This window comes from Schistocerca cancellata, unplaced genomic scaffold, assembly GCF_023864275.1.
Source record: "Schistocerca cancellata isolate TAMUIC-IGC-003103 unplaced genomic scaffold, iqSchCanc2.1 HiC_scaffold_1170, whole genome shotgun sequence".
Taxonomy (NCBI): domain Eukaryota; kingdom Metazoa; phylum Arthropoda; class Insecta; order Orthoptera; family Acrididae; genus Schistocerca; species Schistocerca cancellata.
Window position 1 is genome coordinate 2,013,184 of NW_026047169.1, and position 19,721 is coordinate 2,032,904.

Consider the following 19,721-nt stretch of genomic DNA (forward strand, 5'->3'; position numbering starts at 1 on the left):
GCCCTGAAAGTTACAATTCACTATCAGTTTTTCGTCCGATTCGAAAATCTTTGACTCACAGCAGAACGGCCATAAGGTGCCCGAGGTAGCAATAGACCCATGAAGTCAAGTCTGCTGGAGGACGATGTATTGAATCAGGACGCAATTTGAGTGATCCATCGTCATTAGGTGGCCCTGAACGTTACAATTCACTATCAGTTTTTCGTCCCATTCGATAACCTAGACTCACAGCAGAACGGCCATAAGGTGCCCGAGGCAACAATAGACCCATGGAGACAAGTCGGCTGGGGACGATGTATTGAATCGGGACGCAATTTGAGTGATCCATCGTCATTAGGTGGCCCTGAACGTTACAATTCACTATCAGTTTTTCGTCCCATTCGATAATCTAGATTCACAGCAGATCGGCCATAAGGTGCCCGAGGCAGCAATAGACCCATGGAGTCAACTCGGCTGGAGGACGATGTATTGAATCGGGACGCAATTTGCGTGGTCCATCGTCATTAGGTGGCCCTGAATGTTACAATTCACTATCAGTTTTCCGTCCGATTCGAAAATCTTTGACTCACAGCAGAACGGCCATTAGGTTCCCGAGGCAGCAATCGACCCATGGAGACAATTCTGCTGGAGGACGATGTATTGAATCGGGACGCAATTTGAGTGATCCATCGTCATTAGGAGGCCCTGAACGTTACAATTCACTATCAGTTTTTCGTCCGATTCGAAAATCTTTAAGTCACAGCAGGCCTTCCATAAGGTGCCCGAGGCAGCAATAGACCCATGGAGACAAGTCTGCTGGAGGACGATGTATTGAATCGGGACGCAATTTGAGTGATCCATCGTCATTAGGTGGCCCTGAACGTTACAATTCACTATCAGTTTTTCATCCCATTCTATAATCTAGACTCACAGCAGAACGGCCATAAGGTGCCCGAGGCAGCAATAGTCCCATGGAGTCAAGTCGGCTGGGGACGATGTATTGAATCGGGACGCAATTTGAGTGATCCATCGTCATTAGGAGGCCCTGAACGTTACAATTCACTATCAGTATTTCGTCCCATTCGATAATCTAGACTCACAGCAGAACGACCATAAGGTGCCCGAGGCAGCAGTAGACCCAAGGAGTTAAGTCGGCTGGAGGACGATGTATTGAATCGGGACGCCATTTGAGAGATCCATCGTCATTAGGTGGCCCTGAACGTTACAATTCACTATCAGTTTTTCGACCCATTCGATAATCTAGACTCACAGCAGAACGGCCATAAGGTGCCCGAGGCAGCAATAGACCCATGGAGACAAGTCTGCTGGAGGACGATGTATTGAATCGGGACGCAATTTGAGTGATCCATCGTCATTAGGAGGCCCTGAACGTTACAATTCACTATCAGTTTTTTGTCCCATTCGATAATCTAGACTCACAGCAGAACGAGGCAGCAATAGACCCATGGAGTCAAGTCGGCTGGAGGACGATGTCTTGAATCGGGACGCAATGTGAGTGATCCATCGTCATTAGGAGACCCTGAACGTTACAATTCACTATCAGTTTTTCGTCCGATTCGAAAATCTTTGAGTCACAGCAGGCCTGCCATAAGGTCCCGAGGCAGCATTAGACCCATGGAGACAAGTCTGCTGGAGGACGATGTATTGAATCGGGACGCAATTTGAGTGATCCATCGTCATTAGGTGGCCCTGAACGTTACAATTCACTATCAGTTTTTCGTCCGATTCGAAAATCTTTGACTCACAGCAGAACGGCCATAAGGTGCCCGAGGCAGCAATTGACCCATGAAGTCAAGTCTGCTGGAGGACGATGTATTGAATCAGGACGCAATTTGAGTGATCCATCGTCATTAGGTGGCCCTGAACGTTACAATTCACTATCAGTTTTTCGTCCCATTCGATAATCTAGACTCACAGCAGAACGGCCATTAGGTGCCCGAGGCAGCAATAGACCCATGGAGACAAGTCGGCTAGGGACGATGTATTGAATCGGGACGCAATTTGAGTGATCCATCGCCATTAGGTGGCTCTGAACGTTACAATTCACTATCAGTTTTTCGTCCCATTCGATAATCTAGATTCACAGCACAACGGCCATAAGGTGCCCGAGGCAGCAATAGTCCCATGGAGTCAACTCGGCTGGAGGACGATGTATTGAATCGGGACGCAATTTGCGTGGTCCATCGTCATTAGGGGGCCCTGAATGTTACAATTCACTATCAGTTTTTCGTCCGATTCGAAAATCTTTGACTCACAGCAGAACGGCCATTAGGTGCCCGAGGCAGCAATCGACCCATGGAGACAAGTCTGCTGGAGGACGATGTATTGAATCGGGACGCAATTTGAGTGATCCATCGTCATTAGGAGGCCCTGAACGTTACAATTCACTATCAGTTTTTTGTCCCATTCGATAATCTAGACTCACAGCAGAACGGCCATAAGGTGCCCGAGGCAGCAATAGACCCATGGAGTCAAGTCGGCTGGAGGACGATGTATTGAATCGGGACGCAATTTGAGTGATCCATCGTCATTAGGTGGCCCTGAACGTTACAATTCACTATCAGTTTTTCGTCCGATTCGAAAATCTAGATTCACAGCAGAACGGCCATAAGGTGCCCGAGGCAGCAATAGACCCATGGAGTCAACTCGGCTGGAGGACGATGTATTGAATCGGGACGCAATTTGCGTGCTCCATCGCCATTAGGTGGCCCTGAATGTTACAATTCACTATCAGTTTTTCGTCCGAATCGAAAATCTTTGACTCACAGCAGAACGGCCATTAGGTGCCCGAGGCAGCAATCGACCCATGGAGACAAGTCTGCTGGAGGACGATGTATTGAATCGGGACGCAATTTGAGTGATCCATCGTCATTAGGTGGCCCTGAACGTTACAATTCACTATCAGTTTTTCGTCCGATTCGAAAATCTTTGACTCACAGCAGAACGGCCATAAGGTGCCCGAGGCAGCAATAGACGCATGGAGACAAGTCTGCTGGAGGACGATGTATTGAACCGGGACGCAATTTGAGTGTTCCATCGTCATTAGGAGGCCCTGAACGTTACAATTCACTAACAGTTTTTCGTCCCATTCGATAATCTAGACTCACAGCAGAACGGCCATAAGGTGCCCGAGGCAGCAATAGACGCATGGAGACAAGTCTGCTGGAGGACGATGTATTGAACCGGGACGCAATTTGAGTGTTCCATCGTCATTAGGAGGCCCTGAACGTTACAATTCACTATCAGTTTTTCGTCCCATTCGATAATCTAGATTCACAGCACAACGGCCATAAGGTGCCCGAGGCAGCAATAGACCCATGGAGTCAACTCGGCTGGAGGACGATGTATTGAATCGGGACGCAATTTGCGTGGTCCATCGTCATTAGGTGGCCCTGAATGTTACAATTCACTATCAGTTTTTCGTCCGATTCGAAAATCTTTGACTCACAGCAAAACGGCCATTAGGTGCCCGAGGCAGCAATCGACCCATGGAGACAAGTCTGCTGGAGGACGATGTATTGAATCGGGACGCAATTTGAGTGATCCATCGTCATTAGGAGGCCCTGAACGTTACAATTCACTATCAGTCTTTTGTCCCATTCGATAATCTAGACTCACAGCAGAACGGCCATAAGGTGCCCGAGGCAGCAATAGACCCATGGAGTCAAGTCGGCTGGAGGACGATGTATTGAATCGGGACGCAATTTGAGTGATCCATCGTCATTAGGTGGCCCTGAACGTTACAATTCACTATCAGTTTTTCGTCCGATTCGAAAATCTTTGACTCACAGCAGAACTGCCATAAGGTGCCCGAGGCAGCAATAGACGCATGGAGACAAGTCTGCTGGAGGACGATGTATTGAACCGGGACGCAATTTGAGTGTTCCATCGTCATTAGGAGGCCCTGAACGTTACAATTCACTATCAGTTATTCGTCCGATTCGAAAATCTTTGAGTCACAGCAGGCCTGCCATAAGGTGCCCGAGGCAGCAATAGACCCATGGAGACAAGTCTGCTGGAGGACGATGTATTGAATCGGGACGCAATTTGAGTGATCCATCGTCAATAGGTGGCCCTGAACGTTACAATTCACTATCAGTTTTTCATCCCATTCTATATTCTAGACTCACAGCAGAACGGCCATAAGGTGCCCGAGGCAGCAATAGTCCCATGGAGTCAAGTCGGCTGGGGACGATGTATTGAATCGGGACGCAATTTGAGTGATCCATCGTCATTAGGTGGCCCTGAACGTTACAATTCACTATCAGTTTTTCGTCCGATTCGAAAATCTAGATTCACAGCAGAACGGCCATAAGGTGCCCGAGGCAGCAATAGACCCATGGAGTCAACTCGGCTGGAGGACGATGTATTGATTCGGGACGCAATTTGCGTGCTCCATCGTCATTAGGTGGCCCTGAATGTTACAATTCACTATCAGTTTTTCGTCCGAATCGAAAATCTTTGACTCACAGCAGAACGGCCATTAGGTGCCCGAGGCAGCAATCGACCCATGGAGACAAGTCTGCTGGAGGACGATGTATTGAATCGGGACGCAATTTGAGTGATCCATCGTCATTAGGTGGCCCTGAACGTTACAATTCACTATCAGTTTTTCGTCCGATTCGAAAATCTTTGACTCACAGCAGAACGGCCATAAGGTGCCCGAGGCAGCAATAGACGCATGGAGACAAGTCTGCTGGAGGACGATGTATTGAACCGGGACGCAATTTGAGTGTTCCATCGTCATTAGGAGGCCCTGAACGTTACAATTCACTAACAGTTTTTCGTCCCATTCGATAATCTAGACTCACAGCAGAACGGCCATAAGGTGCCCGAGGCAGCAATAGACCCATGGAGTCAAGTCGGCTGGAGGACGATGTATTGAATCGGGACGCAATTTGAGTGATCCATCGTCATTAGGAGGCCCTGAACGTTACAATTCACTATCAGTTTTTCGTCCGATTCGAAAATCTTTGAGTCACATCAGGCCTGCCATAAGGTGCCCGAGGCAGCAATAGACCCATGGAACAAGTCTGCTGGAGGACGATGTATTGAATCGGGACGCAATTTGAGTGATCCATCGTCATTAGGTGGCCCTGAACGTTACAATTCACTATCAGTTTTTCGTCCCATTCGATAATCTAGACTCACAGCAGAACGGCCATAAGGTGCCCGAGGAAGCAATAGACCCATGGAGTCAGGTCGGCTGGAGGACGATGTATTCAATCGGGGCGCAATTTGAGTGATCCATCGTCATTAGGAGGCCCTGAACGTTACAATTCACTATCAGTTTTTCGTCCCATTCGATAATCTAGACTCACAGCAGAACGGCCATAAGGTGCCCGAGGCAGCAATAGACCCATGGAGTCAAGTCGGCTGGAGGACGATGTATTGAATCGGGACGCAATTTGAGAGATCCATCGTTATTAGGTGGCCCTGAACGTTACAATTCACTATCAGTTTTTCGTCCCATTCGATAATCTAGACTTACAGCAGAACGGCCATAAGGTGCCAGAGGCAGCAATAGACCCATGGAGACAAGTCTGCTGGAGGACGATGTATTGAATCGGGACGCAATTTGAGTGTTCCATCGTCATTTAGAGGCCCTGAACGTTACAATTCACTATCAGTTTTTCGACCGATTCGAAAATCTTTGAGTCACAGCAGAACGGCCATAAGGTGCCCGAGGCAGCAATAGACTCATGGAGTCAAGTCGGCTGGAGGACGATGTATTGAATCGGGACGCAATTTGAGTGATCCATCGTCATTAGGTGGCCCTGAACGTTACAATTCATTATCAGTTTTTCGTCCGATTCGAAAATCTTTGACTCACAGCAGAACGGCCATAAGGTGCCCGAGGCAGCAATAGACCCATGGAGACAAGTCTGTTGGAGGACGATGTATTGAATCGGGACGCAATTTGAGTGATCCATCGTCATTAGGTGGCCCTGAACGTTACAATTCACTATCAGTTTTTCATTCCATTCTATAATCTAGACTCACAGCAGAACGGCCATAAGGTGCCTAGGCAGCAATAGACCCATGGAGTCAAGTCGGCTGGAGGACGATGTATTGAATCGGGACGCAATTTGAGTGATCCATCGTCATTAGGTGGCCCTGAACGTTACAATTCACTATCAGTTTTTCGTCCCATTCGATAATCTAGATTCACAGCAGAACGGCCATAAGGTGCCCGACGCAGCAATAGACCCATGGAGTCAACTCGGCTGGAGGACGATGTATTGAATCGGGACGCAATTTGCGTGGTCCATCGTCATTAGGTGGCCCTGAATGTTACAATTCACTATCAGTTTTTCGTCCGATTCGAAAATCTTTGACTCACAGCAGAACGGCCATTAGGTGCCCGAGGCAGCAATCGACCTATGGAGACAAGTATGCTGGAGGACGATGTATTGAATCGGGACGCAATTTGAGTCATCCATCGTCATTAGGTGGCCCTGAAAGTTACAATTCACTATCAGTTTTTCGTCCGATTCGAAAATCTTTGACTCACAGCAGAATGGCCATAAGGTGCCCGAGGTAGCAATAGACCCATGAAGTCAAGTCTGCTGGAGGACGATATATTGAATCAGGACGCAATTTGAGTGATCCATCGTCATTAGGTGGCCCTGAACGTTACAATTCACTATCAGTTTTTCGTCCCATTCGATAACCTAGACTCACAGCAGAACGGCCATAAGGTGTCCGAGGCAGCAATAGACCCATGGAGACAAGTCGGCTGGGGACGATGTATTGAATCGGGACGCAATTTGAGTGATCCATCGTCATTAGGTGGCCCTGAACGTTACAATTCACTATCAGTTTTTCGTCCCATTCGATAATCTAGATTCACAGCAGATCGGCCATAAGGTGCCCGAGGCAGCAATAGACCCATGGAGTCAACTCGCCTGGAGGACGATGTATTGAATCGGGACGCAATTTGCGTGGTCCATCGTCATTAGGTGGCCCTGAATGTTACAATTCACTATCAGTTTTCCGTCCGATTCGAAAATCTTTGACTCACAGCAGAACGGCCATTAGGTTCCCGAGGCAGCAATCGACCCATGGAGACAATTCTGCTGGAGGACGATGTATTGAATCGGGACGCGATTTGAGTGATCCATCGTCATTAGGAGGCCCTGAACGTTACAATTCACTATCAGTTTTTCGTCCCATTCGATAATCTAGACTCACAGCAGAACGGCCATAAGGTGCCCGAGGCAGCAATAGACCCATGGAGTCAAGTCGGCTGGAGGACGATGTATTGAATCGGGACGCAATTTGAGTGATCCATCGTCATTAGGAGGCCCTGAACGTTACAATTCACTATCAGTTTTTCGTCCCATTCGATAATCTAGACTCACAGCAGAACGGCCATAAGGTGCCCGAGGCAGCAATAGACCCATGGAGTCAAGTCGGCTGGAGGATGATGTATTGAATCGGGACGCAATTTGAGAGATCCATCGTCATTAGGTGGCCCTGAACGTTACAATTCACTATCAGTTTTTCGACCCATTCGATAATCTAGACTCACAGCAGAACGGCCATAAGGTGCCCGAGGCAGCAATAGACCCATGGAGACAAGTCTGCTGGAGGACGATGTATTGAATCGGGACGCAATTTGAGTGATCCATCGTCATTAGGAGGCCCTGAACGTTACAATTCACTATCAGTTTTTTGTCCCATTCGATAATCTAGACTCACAGCAGAACGGCCATAAGGTGCCCGAGGCAGCAATAGACCCATGGAGTCAAGTCGGCTGGAGGACGATGTATTGAATCGGGACGCAATTTGAGTGATCCATCGTCATTAGGAGGCCCTGAACGTTACAATTCACTATCAGTTTTTCGTCCGATTCGAAAATCTTTGAGTCACAGCAGGCCTTCCATAAGGTGCCCGAGGCAGCAATAGACCCATGGAGACAAGTCTGCTGGAGGACGATGTATTGAATCGGGACGCAATTTGAGTGATCCATCGTCATTAGGTGGCCCTGAACGTTACAATTCACTATCAGTTTTTCATCCCATTCTATAATCTAGACTCACAGCAGAACGGCCATAAGGTGCCCGAGGCAGCAATAGTCCCATGGAGTCAAGTCGGCTGGGGACGATGTATTGAATCGGGACGCAATTTGAGTGATCCATCGTCATTAGGAGGCCCTGAACGTTACAATTCACTATCAGTTTTTCGTCCCATTCGATAATCTAGACTCACAGCAGAACGACCATAAGGTGCCCGAGGCAGCAGTAGACCCAAGGAGTTAAGTCGGCTGGAGGACGATCTATTGAATCGGGACGCCATTTGAGAGATCCATCGTCATTAGGTGGCCCTGAACGTTACAATTCACTATCAGTTTTTCGTCCCATTCGATAATCTAGACTCACAGCAGAACGGCCATAAGGTGCCCGAGGCAGCAATAGACCCATGGAGACAAGTCTGCTAGAGGTTGATGTATTGAATCGGGACGCAATTTGCGTGGTCCATCGTCATTAGGTGGCCCTGAATGTTACAATTCACTATCAGTTTTTCGTCCGATTCGAAAATCTTTGACTCACAGCAGAACGGCCATTAGGTGCCCGAGGCAGCAATCAACCCATGGAGACAAGTCTGCTGGACGACGATGTATTGAATCGGGACGCAATTTGAGTGATCCATCGTCATTAGGAGGCCCTGAACGTTACAATTCACTATCAGTTTTTCGTCCCATTCGATAATCTAGACTCACAGCAGAACGGCCATAAGGTGCCCGAGGCAGCAATAGACCCATGGAGACAAGTCTGCTGGAGGACGATGTATTGAATCGGGACGCAATTTGAGTGATCCATCGTCATTAGGAGGCCCTGAACGTTACAATTCACTATCAGTTTTTTGTCCCATTCGATTATCTAGACTCACAGCAGAACGGCCATAAGGTGCCCGAGGCAGCAATAGACCCATGGAGTCAAGTCGGCTGGAGGACGATGTATTGAATCGGGACGCAATTTGAGTGATCCATCGTCATTAGGTGGCCCTGAACGTTACAATTCACTATCAGTTTTCCATCCCATTCTATAATCTAGACTCACATCAGAACGGCCATAAGGTGCCCGAGGCAGCAATAGTCCCATGGAGTCAAGTCGGCTGGGGACGATGTATTGAATCGGGACGCAATTTGAGTGATCCATCGTCATTAGGTGGCCCTGAACGTTACAATTCACTATCAGTTTTTCGTCCCATTCGATAATCTAGATTCACAGCAGAACGGCCATAAGGTGCCCGAGGCAGCAATAGACCCATGGAGTTAACTCGGCTGGAGGACGATGTATTGGATCGGGACGAAATTTGCGTGGTCCATCGTCATTAGGTGGCCCTGAATGTTACAATTCACTATCAGTTTTTGGCCGATTCGAAAATCTTTGACTCACAGCAGAACGGCCATTAGGTGCCCGAGGCAGCAATAGACCCATGGAGTCAACTCGGCTGGAGGACGATGTATTGGATCGGGACGAAATTTGCGTGGTCCATCGTCATTAGGTGGCCCTGAATGTTACAATTCACTATCAGTTTTTCGTCCGATTCCAAAATCCTTGACTCACAGCAGAACGGCCATTAGGTGCCTGAGGCAGCAATCGACCCATGGAGACAAGTCTGCTGGAGGACGATGTATTGAATCGGGACGCAAGTTGAGTGATCCATCGTCATTAGGAGGCCCTGAACGTTACAATTCACTATTAGTTTTTCGTCCCATTCGATAATCTAGACTCACAGCAGAACGACCATAAGGTGCCCGAGGCAGCTGTAGACCCATGGAGTTAAGTCGGCTGGAGGACGATGTATTGAATCGGGACGCAATTTGAGTGATCCATCGTCATTAGGAGGCCCTGAACGTTACAATTCACTATCAGTTTTTCGTCCCTTTCGATAATCTAGACTCACAGCAGAACGGCCATAAGGTGCCCGAGGCAGCAATAGACGCATGGAGACAAGTCTGCTGGAGGACGATGTATTGAATCGGGACGCAATTTGAGTGTTCCATCGTCATTAGGAGGCCCTGAACGTTACAATTCACTATCAGTTTTTCGTCCGATTCGAAAATCTTTGACTCACTGCAGAACGGCCATTAGGTGCCCGAGGCAGCAATCGACCCATGGAGACAAGTCTGCTGGAGGACGATGTATTGAATCGGGACGCAATTTGAGTGATCCATCGTCATTAGGTGGCCCTGAAAGTTACAATTAACTATCAGTTTTTCGTCCGATTCGAAAATCTTTGACTCACAGCAGAACGGCCATAAGGTGCCCGAGGTAGCAATAGACCCATGAAGTCAAGTCTGCTGGAGGACGATGTATTGAATCAGGACGCAATTTGAGTGATCCATCGTCATTAGGTGGCCCTGAACGTTACAATTCACTATCAGTTTTTCGTCCCATTCGATAATCTAGACTCACAGCAGAACGGCCATAAGGTGCCCGAGGCAGCAATAGACCCATGGAGTCAAGTCGGCTGGAGGACGATGTATTGAATCGGGACGCAATTTGAGTGATCCATCGTCATTAGGAGGCCCTGAACGTTACAATTCACTATCAGTTTTTCGTCCCATTCGATAATCTAGACTCACAGCAGAACGGCCATAAGGTGCCCGAGGCAGCAATAGACCCATGGAGACAAGTCTGCTGGAGGACGATGTATTGAATCGGGACGCAATTTGAGTGATCCATCGTCATTAGGAGGCCCTGAACGTTACAATTCACTATCAGTTTTTTGTCCCATTCGATTATCTAGACTCACAGCAGAACGGCCATAAGGTGCCCGAGGCAGCAATAGACCCATGGAGTCAAGTCGGCTGGAGGACGATGTATTGAATCGGGACGCAATTTGAGTGATCCATCGTCATTAGGTGGCCCTGAACGTTACAATTCACTATCAGTTTTTTATCCCATTCTATAATCTAGACTCACAGCAGAACGGCAATAAGGTGCCCGAGGCAGCAATAGTCCCATGGAGTCAAGTCGGCTGGGGACGATGTATTGAATCGGGACGCAATTTGAGTGATCCATCGTCATTAGGTGGCCCTGAACGTTACAATTCACTATCAGTTTTTCGTCCCATTCGATAATCTAGATTCACAGCAGAACGGCCATAAGGTGCCCGAGGCAGCAATAGACCCATGGAGTCAACTCGGCTGGAGGACGATGTATTGGATCGGGACGAAATTTGCGTGGTCCATCGTCATTAGGTGGCCCTGAATGTTACAATTCACTATCAGTTTTTCGTCCGATTCCAAAATCTTTGACTCACAGCAGAACGGCCATTAGGTGCCTGAGGCAGCAATCGACCCATGGAGACAAGTCTGCTGGAGGACGATGTATTGAATCGGGACGCAAGTTGAGTGATCCATCGTCATTAGGAGGCCCTGAACGTTACAATTCACTATCAGTTTTTCGTCCCATTCGATAATCTAGATTCACAGCAGAACGGCCATAAGGTGCCCGAGGCAGCAATAGACCCATGGAGTCAACTCGGCTGGAGGACGATGTATTGGATAGGGACGAAATTTGCGTGGTCCATCGTCATTAGGTGGCCCTGAATGTTACAATTCACTATCAGTTTTTCGTCCGATTCCAAAATCTTTGACTCACAGCAGAACGGCCATTAGGTGCCTGAGGCAGCAATCGACCCATGGAGACAAGTCTGCTGGAGGACGATGTATTGAATCGGGACGCAAGTTGAGTGATCCATCGTCATTAGGAGGCCCTGAACGTTACAATTCACTATCAGTTTTTCGTCCCATTCGATAATCTAGATTCACAGCAGAACGGCCATAAGGTGCCCGAGGCAGCAATAGACCCATGGAGTCAACTCGGCTGGAGGACGATGTATTGGATCGGGACGAAATTTGCGTGGTCCATCGTCATTAGGTGGCCCTGAATGTTACAATTCACTATCAGTTTTTCGTCCGATTCCAAAATCTTTGACTCACAGCAGAACGGCCATTAGGTGCCTGAGGCAGCAATCGACCCATGGAGACAAGTCTGCTGGAGGACGATGTATTGAATCGGGACGCAAGTTGAGTGATCCATCGTCATTAGGAGGCCCTGAACGTTACAATTCACTATCAGTTTTTCGTCCCATTCGATAATCTAGACTCACAGCAGAACGACCATAAGGTGCCCGAGGCAGCAGTAGACCCATGGAGTTAAGTCGGCTGGAGGACGATGTATTGAATCGGGACGCCATTTGAGAGATCCATCGTCATTAGGTGGCCCTGAACGTTACAATTCACTATCAGTTTTTCGTCCCATTCGATAATCTAGACTCACAGCAGAACGGCCATAAGGTGCCCGAGGCAGTAATAGACCCATGGAGACAAGTCTGCTGGAGGACGATGTATTGAATCGGGACGCAATTTGAGTGATCCATCGTCATTAGGAGGCCCTGAACGTTACAATTCACTATCTGTTTTTCGTCCCATTCGATAATCTAGACTCACAGCAGAACGGCCATAAGGTGCCCGAGGCAGCAATAGACCCATGGAGTCAAGTCGGCTGGAGGACGATGTATTGAATCGGGACGCAATTTGCGTGGTCCATCGTCATTAGGTGGCCCTGAATGTTACAATTCACTATCAGTTTTTCGTCCGATTCGAAAATCTTTGACTCACAGCAGAACGGCCATTAGGTGCCCGAGGCAGCAATCAACCCATGGAGACAAGTCTGCTGGAGGACGATGTATTGAATCGGGACGCAATTTGAGTGATCCATTGTCATTAGGAGGCCCTGAACGTTACAATTCACTATCAGTTTTTCGTCCCATTCGACAATCTAGACTCACAGCAGAACGGCCATAAGGTGCCCGAGTCAGCAATAGATCCATGGAGTCAAGTCGGCTGGAGGACGATGTATTGAATCGGGACGCAATTTGAGTGATCCATCGTCATTAGGAGGCCCTGAACGTTACAATTCACTATTAGTTTTTCGTCCCTTTCGATAATCTAGACTCACAGCAGAACGGCCATAAGGTGCCCGAGGCAGCAATAGACGCATGGAGACAAGTCTGCTGGAGGACGATGTATTGAATCGGGACGCAATTTGAGTGTTCCATCGTCATTAGGAGGCCCTGAACGTTACAATTCACTATCAGTTTTCCGTCCGATTCGAAAATCTTTGAGTCACAGCAGGCCTGCCATAAGGTGCCCGAGGCAGCAATAGTCCCATGGAGTCAACTCGGCAGGAGGACGATGTATTGAATCGGGACGAAATTTGCGTGGTCCATCGTCATTAGGTGGCCCTGAATGTTACAATTCACTATCAGTTTTTCGTCCGATTCGAAAATCTTTGACTCACAGCAGAACGGCCATAAGGGCCCGAGGCAGCAATAGACCCATGGAGACAAGTCTGCTGGAGGACGATGTATTGAATCGGGACGCAATTTGAGTGATCCATCGTCATTAGGTGGCCCTGAACGTTACAATTCACTATCAGTTTTTCATCCCATTCTATAATCTAGACTCACAGCAGAACGGCCATAAGGAGCCCGAGGCAGCAATAGACCCATGGAGTCAAGTCGGCTGGAGGACGATGTATTGAATCGGGACGCAATTTGAGTGATCCATCGTCATTACGTGGCCCTGAACGTTACAATTCACTATCTGTTTTTCGTCCCATTCGATAATCTAGATTCACAGCAGAACGGCCATAAGGTGCCCGAGGCAGCAATAGACCCATGGAGTCAACTCGGCTGGAGGACGATGTATTGAATCCGGACGCAATTTGCGTGGTCCATCGTCATTAGGTGGCCCTGAATGTTACAATTCACTATCAGTTTTTCGTCCGATTCGAAAATCTTTGACTCACAGCAGAACGGCCATTAGGTGCCCGAGGCAGCAATCGACCCATGGAGACAATTCTGCTGGAGGACGATGTATTGAATCGGGACGCAATTTGAGTGATCCATCGTCATTAGGTGGCCCTGAAAGTTACAATTCACTATCAGTTTTTCGTCCGATTCGAAAATCTTTGACTCACAGCAGAACGGCCATAAGGTGCCCGAGGTAGCAATAGACCAATGAAGTCAAGTCTGCTGGAGGACGATGTATTGAATCAGGACGCAATTTGAGTGATCCATCGTCATTAGGTGGCCCTGAACGTTACAATTCACTATCAGTTTTTCGTCCCATTCGATAATCTAGACTCACAGCAGAACGGCCATAAGGTGCCCGAGGCAGAAATAGACCCATGGAGTCAAGTCGGCTGGAGGACGATGTATTGAATTGGGACGCAATTTGAGTGATCCATCGTCATTAGGAGGCCCTGAACGTTACAATTCACTATCAGTTTTTCGTCCCATTCGATAATCTAGACTCACAGCAGAACGGCCATAAGGTGCCCGAGGCAGCAATAGACCCATGGAGTCAAGTCGGCTGGAGGACGATGTATTGAATCGGGACGCAATTTGAGAGATACATCGTCATTAGGTGGCCCTGAACGTTACAATTCACTATCAGTTTTTCGACCCATTCGATAATCTAGACTCACAGCAGAACGGCCATAAGGTGCCCGAGGCAGCAATAGACCCATGGAGACAAGCCTGCTGGAGGTCGATGTATTGAATCGGGACGCAATTTGAGTGATCCATCGTCATTAGGAGGCCCTGAACGTTACAATTCACTATCAGTTTTTTGTCTCATTCGATAATCTAGACTCACAGCAGAACGGCCATAAGGTGCCCGAGGCAGCAATAGACCCATGGAGTCAAGTCGGCTGGAGGACGATGTATTGAATCGGGACGCAATTTGAGTGATCCATCGTCATTAGGAGGCCCTGAACGTTACAATTCACTATCAGTTTTTCGTCCGATTCGAAAATCTTTGAGTCACAGCAGGCCTGCCATAAGGTGCCCGAGGCAGCAATAGACCCATGGAGACAAGTCTGCTGGAGGACGATGTATTGAATCGGGACGCAATTTGAGTGATCCATCGTCATTAGGTAGCCCTGAACGTTACAATTCACTATCAGTTTTTCATCCCATTCTATAATCTAGACTCACAGCAGAACGGCCATAAGGTGCCCGAGGCAGCAATAGTCCCATGGAGTCAAGTCGGCTGGGGACGATGTATTGAATCGGGACGCAATTTGAGTGATCCATCGTCATTAGGTGGCCCTGAACGTTACATTTCACTATCAGTTTTTCGTCCCATTCGATAATCTAGATTCACAGCAGAACGGCCATAAGGTGCCCGAGGCAGCAATAGACCCATGGAGTCAACTCGGCTGGAGGACGATGTATTGAATCGGGACGCAACGTGCGTGGTCCATCGTCATTAGGTGGTCCTGAATGTTACAATTCACTATCAGTTTTTCGTCCGATTCGAAAATCTTTGACTCACAGCAGAACGGCCATTAGGTGCCCGAGGCAGCAATCGACCTATGGAGACAAGTCTGCTGGAGGACGATGTATTGAATCGGGACGCAATTTGAGTCATCCATCGTCATTAGGTGGCCCTGAAAGTTACAATTCACTATCAGTTTTTCGTCCGATTCGAAAATCTTTGACTCACAGCAGAACGGCCATAAGGTGCCCGAGGTAGCAATAGACCCATGAAGTCAAGTCTGCTGGAGGACGATGTATTGAATCAGGACGCAATTTGAGTGATCCATCGTCAATAGGTGGCCCTGAACGTTACAATTCACTATCAGTTTTTTGTCCCATTCGATAACCTAGACTCACAGCAGAACGGCCATAAGGTGCCCGAGGAAGCAATAGACCCATGGAGACAAGTCGGCTGGGGACGATGTATTGAATCGGGACGCAATTTGAGTGATCCATCGTCATTAGGTGGCCCTGAACGTTACAATTCACTATCAGTTTTTCGTCCCATTCGATAATCTAGATTCACAGCAGATCGGCCATAAGGTGCCCGAGGCAGCAATAGACCCATGGAGTCAACTCGGCTGGAGGACGATGTATTGAATCGGGACTCAATTTGCGTGGTCCAACGTCATTAGGTGGCCCTGAATGTTACAATTCACTATCAGTTTTTCGTCCGATTCGAAAATCTTTGACTCACAGCAGAACGGCCATTAGGTTCCCGAGGCAGCAATCGACCCATGGAGACAATTCTGCTGGAGGACGATGTATTGAATCGGGACGCGATTTGAGTGATCCATCGTCATTAGGAGGCCCTGAACGTTACAATTCACTATCAGTTTTTCGTCCCATTCGATAATCTAGACTCACAGCAGAACGGCCATAAGGTGCCCGAGGCAGCAATAGGCCCATGGAGTCAAGTGGCTGGAGGACGATGTATTGAATCGGGACGCAATTTGAGTGATCCATCGTCATTAGGAGGCCCTGAACGTTACAATTCACTATCAGTTTTTCGTCCCATTCGATAATCTAGACTCACAGCAGAACGGCCATAAGGTGCCCGAGGCAGCAATAGACCCATGGAGTCAAGTCGGCTAGAGGACGATGTATTGAATCGGGACGCAATTTGAGAGATCCATCGTCTTTAGGTGGCCCTGAACGTTACAATTCACTATCAGTTTTTCGACCCATTCGATAATCTAGACTCACAGCAGAACGGCCATAAGGTGCCCGGGGCAGCAATAGACCCATGGAGACAAGTCTGCTGGAGGACGATGTATTGAATCGGGACGCAATTTGAGTAATCCATCGTCATTAGGAGGCCCTGAACGTTGCAATTCACTATCAGTTTTTTGTCCCATTCGATAATCTAGACTCACAGCAGAACGGCCATAAGGTGCCCGAGGCAGCAATAGACCCATGGAGTCAAGTCGGCTGGAGGACGATGTATTGAATCGGGACGCAATTTGAGTGATCCATCGTCATTAGGAGGCCCTGAACGTTACAATTCACTATCAGTTTTTCGTCCGATTCGAAAATCTTTGAGTCGCAGCAGGCCTGCCATAAGGTGCCCGAGGCAGCAATAGACCCATGGAGACAAGTCTGCTGGAGGACGATGTATTGAATCGGGACGCAATTTGAGTGATCCTTCGTCATTAGGTGGCCCTGAACGTTACAATTCACTATCAGTTTTTCATCCCATTCTATAATCTAGACTCACAGCAGAACGGCCATAAGGTGCCCGAAGCAGCAATAGTCCCATGGAGTCAAGTCGGCGGGGGACGATGTATTGAATCGGGACGCAATTTGAGTGATCCATCGTCATTAGGTGGCCCTAAACGTTACAATTCACTATCAGTTTTTCGTCCCATTCGATAATCTAGATTCACAGCAGAACGGCCATAAGGTGCCCGAGGCAGCAATAGACCCATGGAGTCAACTCGGCTGGAGGACGATGTATTGAATCGGGAAGAAATTTGCGTGGTCCATCAACATTAGGTGGCCCTGAATGTTACAATTCACTATCAGTTTTTCGTCCGATTCCAAAATCTTTGACTCACAGCAGAACGGCCATTAGGTGCCTGAGGCAGCAATCGTCCCATGGAGACAAGTCTGCTGGAGGACGATGTATTGAATCGGGACGCAATTTGAGTCATCCATCGTCATTAGGAGGCCCTGAACGTTACCATTTACTATCAGTTTTTCGTCCCATTCGATAATCTAGACTCACAGCAGAACGACCATAAGGTGCCCGAGGCAGCAGTAGACCCATGGAGTTAAGTCGGCTGGAGGACGATGTATTGAATCGGGACGCCATTTGAGAGATCCATCGTCATTAGGTGGCCCTGAACGTTACAATTCACTATCAGTTTTTCGTCCCATTCGATAATCTAGACTCACAGCAGAACGGCCATAAGGTGCCCGAGGCAGCAATAGACCCATGGAGACAAGTCTGCTGGAGGACGATGTATTGAATCGGGACGAAATTTGCGTGGTCCATCGTCATTAGGTGGCCCTGAATGTTACAATTCACTATCAGTTTTTCGTCCGATTCGAAAATCTTTGACTCACAGCGGAACGGCCATAAGGGCCCGAGGCAGCAATAGACCCATGGAGACAAGTCTGCTGGAGGACGATGTATTGAATCGGGACGCAATTTGAGTGGTCCATCGTCATTAGGTGGCCCTGAACGTTACAATTCACTATCAGTTTTTCATCCCATTCTATAATCTAGACTCACAGCAGAACGGCCATAAGGTGCCCGAGGCAGCAATAGACCCATGGAGTCAAGTCGGCTGGAGGACGATGTATTGAATCGGGACGCAATTTGAGTGATCCATCGTCATTAGGTGGCCCTGAACGTTACAATTCACTATCAGTTTTTCGTCCCATTCGATAATCTAGATTCACAGCAGAACGGCCATAAGGTGCCCGAGGCAGCAATAGACCCATGGAGTCAACTCGGCTGGAGGACGATGTATTGAATCGGGACGCAATTTGCGTGGTCCATCGTCATTAGGTGGCCCTGAATGTTACAATTCACTATCAGTTTTTCGTCCGATTCGAAAATCTTTGACTCACAGCAGAACGGCCATAAGGTGCCCGAGGCAGCAATCGACCCATGGAGACAAGTCTGCTGGAGGACGATGTATTGAATCGGGACTCAATTTGAGTGATCCATCGTCATTAGGTGGCCCTGAAAGTTACAATTCACTATCAGTTTTTCGTCCGATTCGAAAATCTTTGACTCACAGCAGAATGGCCATAAGGTGCCCGAGGTAGCAATAGACCCATGAAGTCAAGTCTGCTGGAGGACGATGTATTGAATCAGGACGCAATTTGAGTGATCCATCGTCATTAGGTGGCCCTGAACGTTACAATTCACTATCAGTTTTTCGTCCCATTCGATAATCTAGACTCACAGCAGAACGGCCATAAGGTGCCCGAGGCAGCAATAGACCCATGGAGACAAGTCTGCTGGAGGACGATGTATTGAATCGGGACGCAATTTGAGTGATCCATCGTCATTAGGAGGCCCTGAACGTTACAATTCACTATCAGTTTTTTGTCCCATTCGATAATCTAGACTCACAGCAGAACGGCCATAAGGTGCCCGAGGCAGCAATAGACCCATGGAGTCAAGTCGGCTGGAGGACGATGTATTGAATTCGGGACGCAATTTGCGTGGTCCATCGTCATTAGGTGGCCCTGAATGTTACAATTCACTATCAGTTTTTCGTCCGATTCGAAAATCTTTGACTCACAGCAGAACGGCCATTAGGTGCCCGAGGCAGCAATAGACGCATCGAGACAAGTCTGCTGGAGGACGATGTATTGTATCGGGACGCAATTTGAGTGTTCCATCGTCATTAGGAGGCCCTGAACGTTACAATTCACTATCAGTTTTTCGTCCGATTCGAAAATCTTTGAGTCACAGCAGGCCTGCCATAAGGTGCCCGAGGCAGCAATAGTCCCATGGAGTCAACTCGGCTGGAGGACGATGTATTGAATCGGGACGAAATTTGCGTGGTCCATCGTCATTAGGTGGCCCTGAATGGTACAATTCACTATCAGTTTTTTTTCCGATTCGAAAATCTTTGACTCACAGCAGAACGGCCATAAGGGCCCGAGGCAGCAATAGACCCATGGAGACAAGTCTGCTGGAGGACGATGTATTGAATCGGGACGCAATTTGAGTGATCCATCGTCATTAGGTGGCCCTGAACGTTACAATTCACTATCAGTTTTTCATCCCATTCTATAATCTAGACTCACAGCAGAACGGCCATAAGGTGCCCGAGGCAGCAATAGACCCATGGAGTCAAGTCGGCTGGAGGACGATGTATTGAATCGGGACGCAATTTGAGTGATCCATC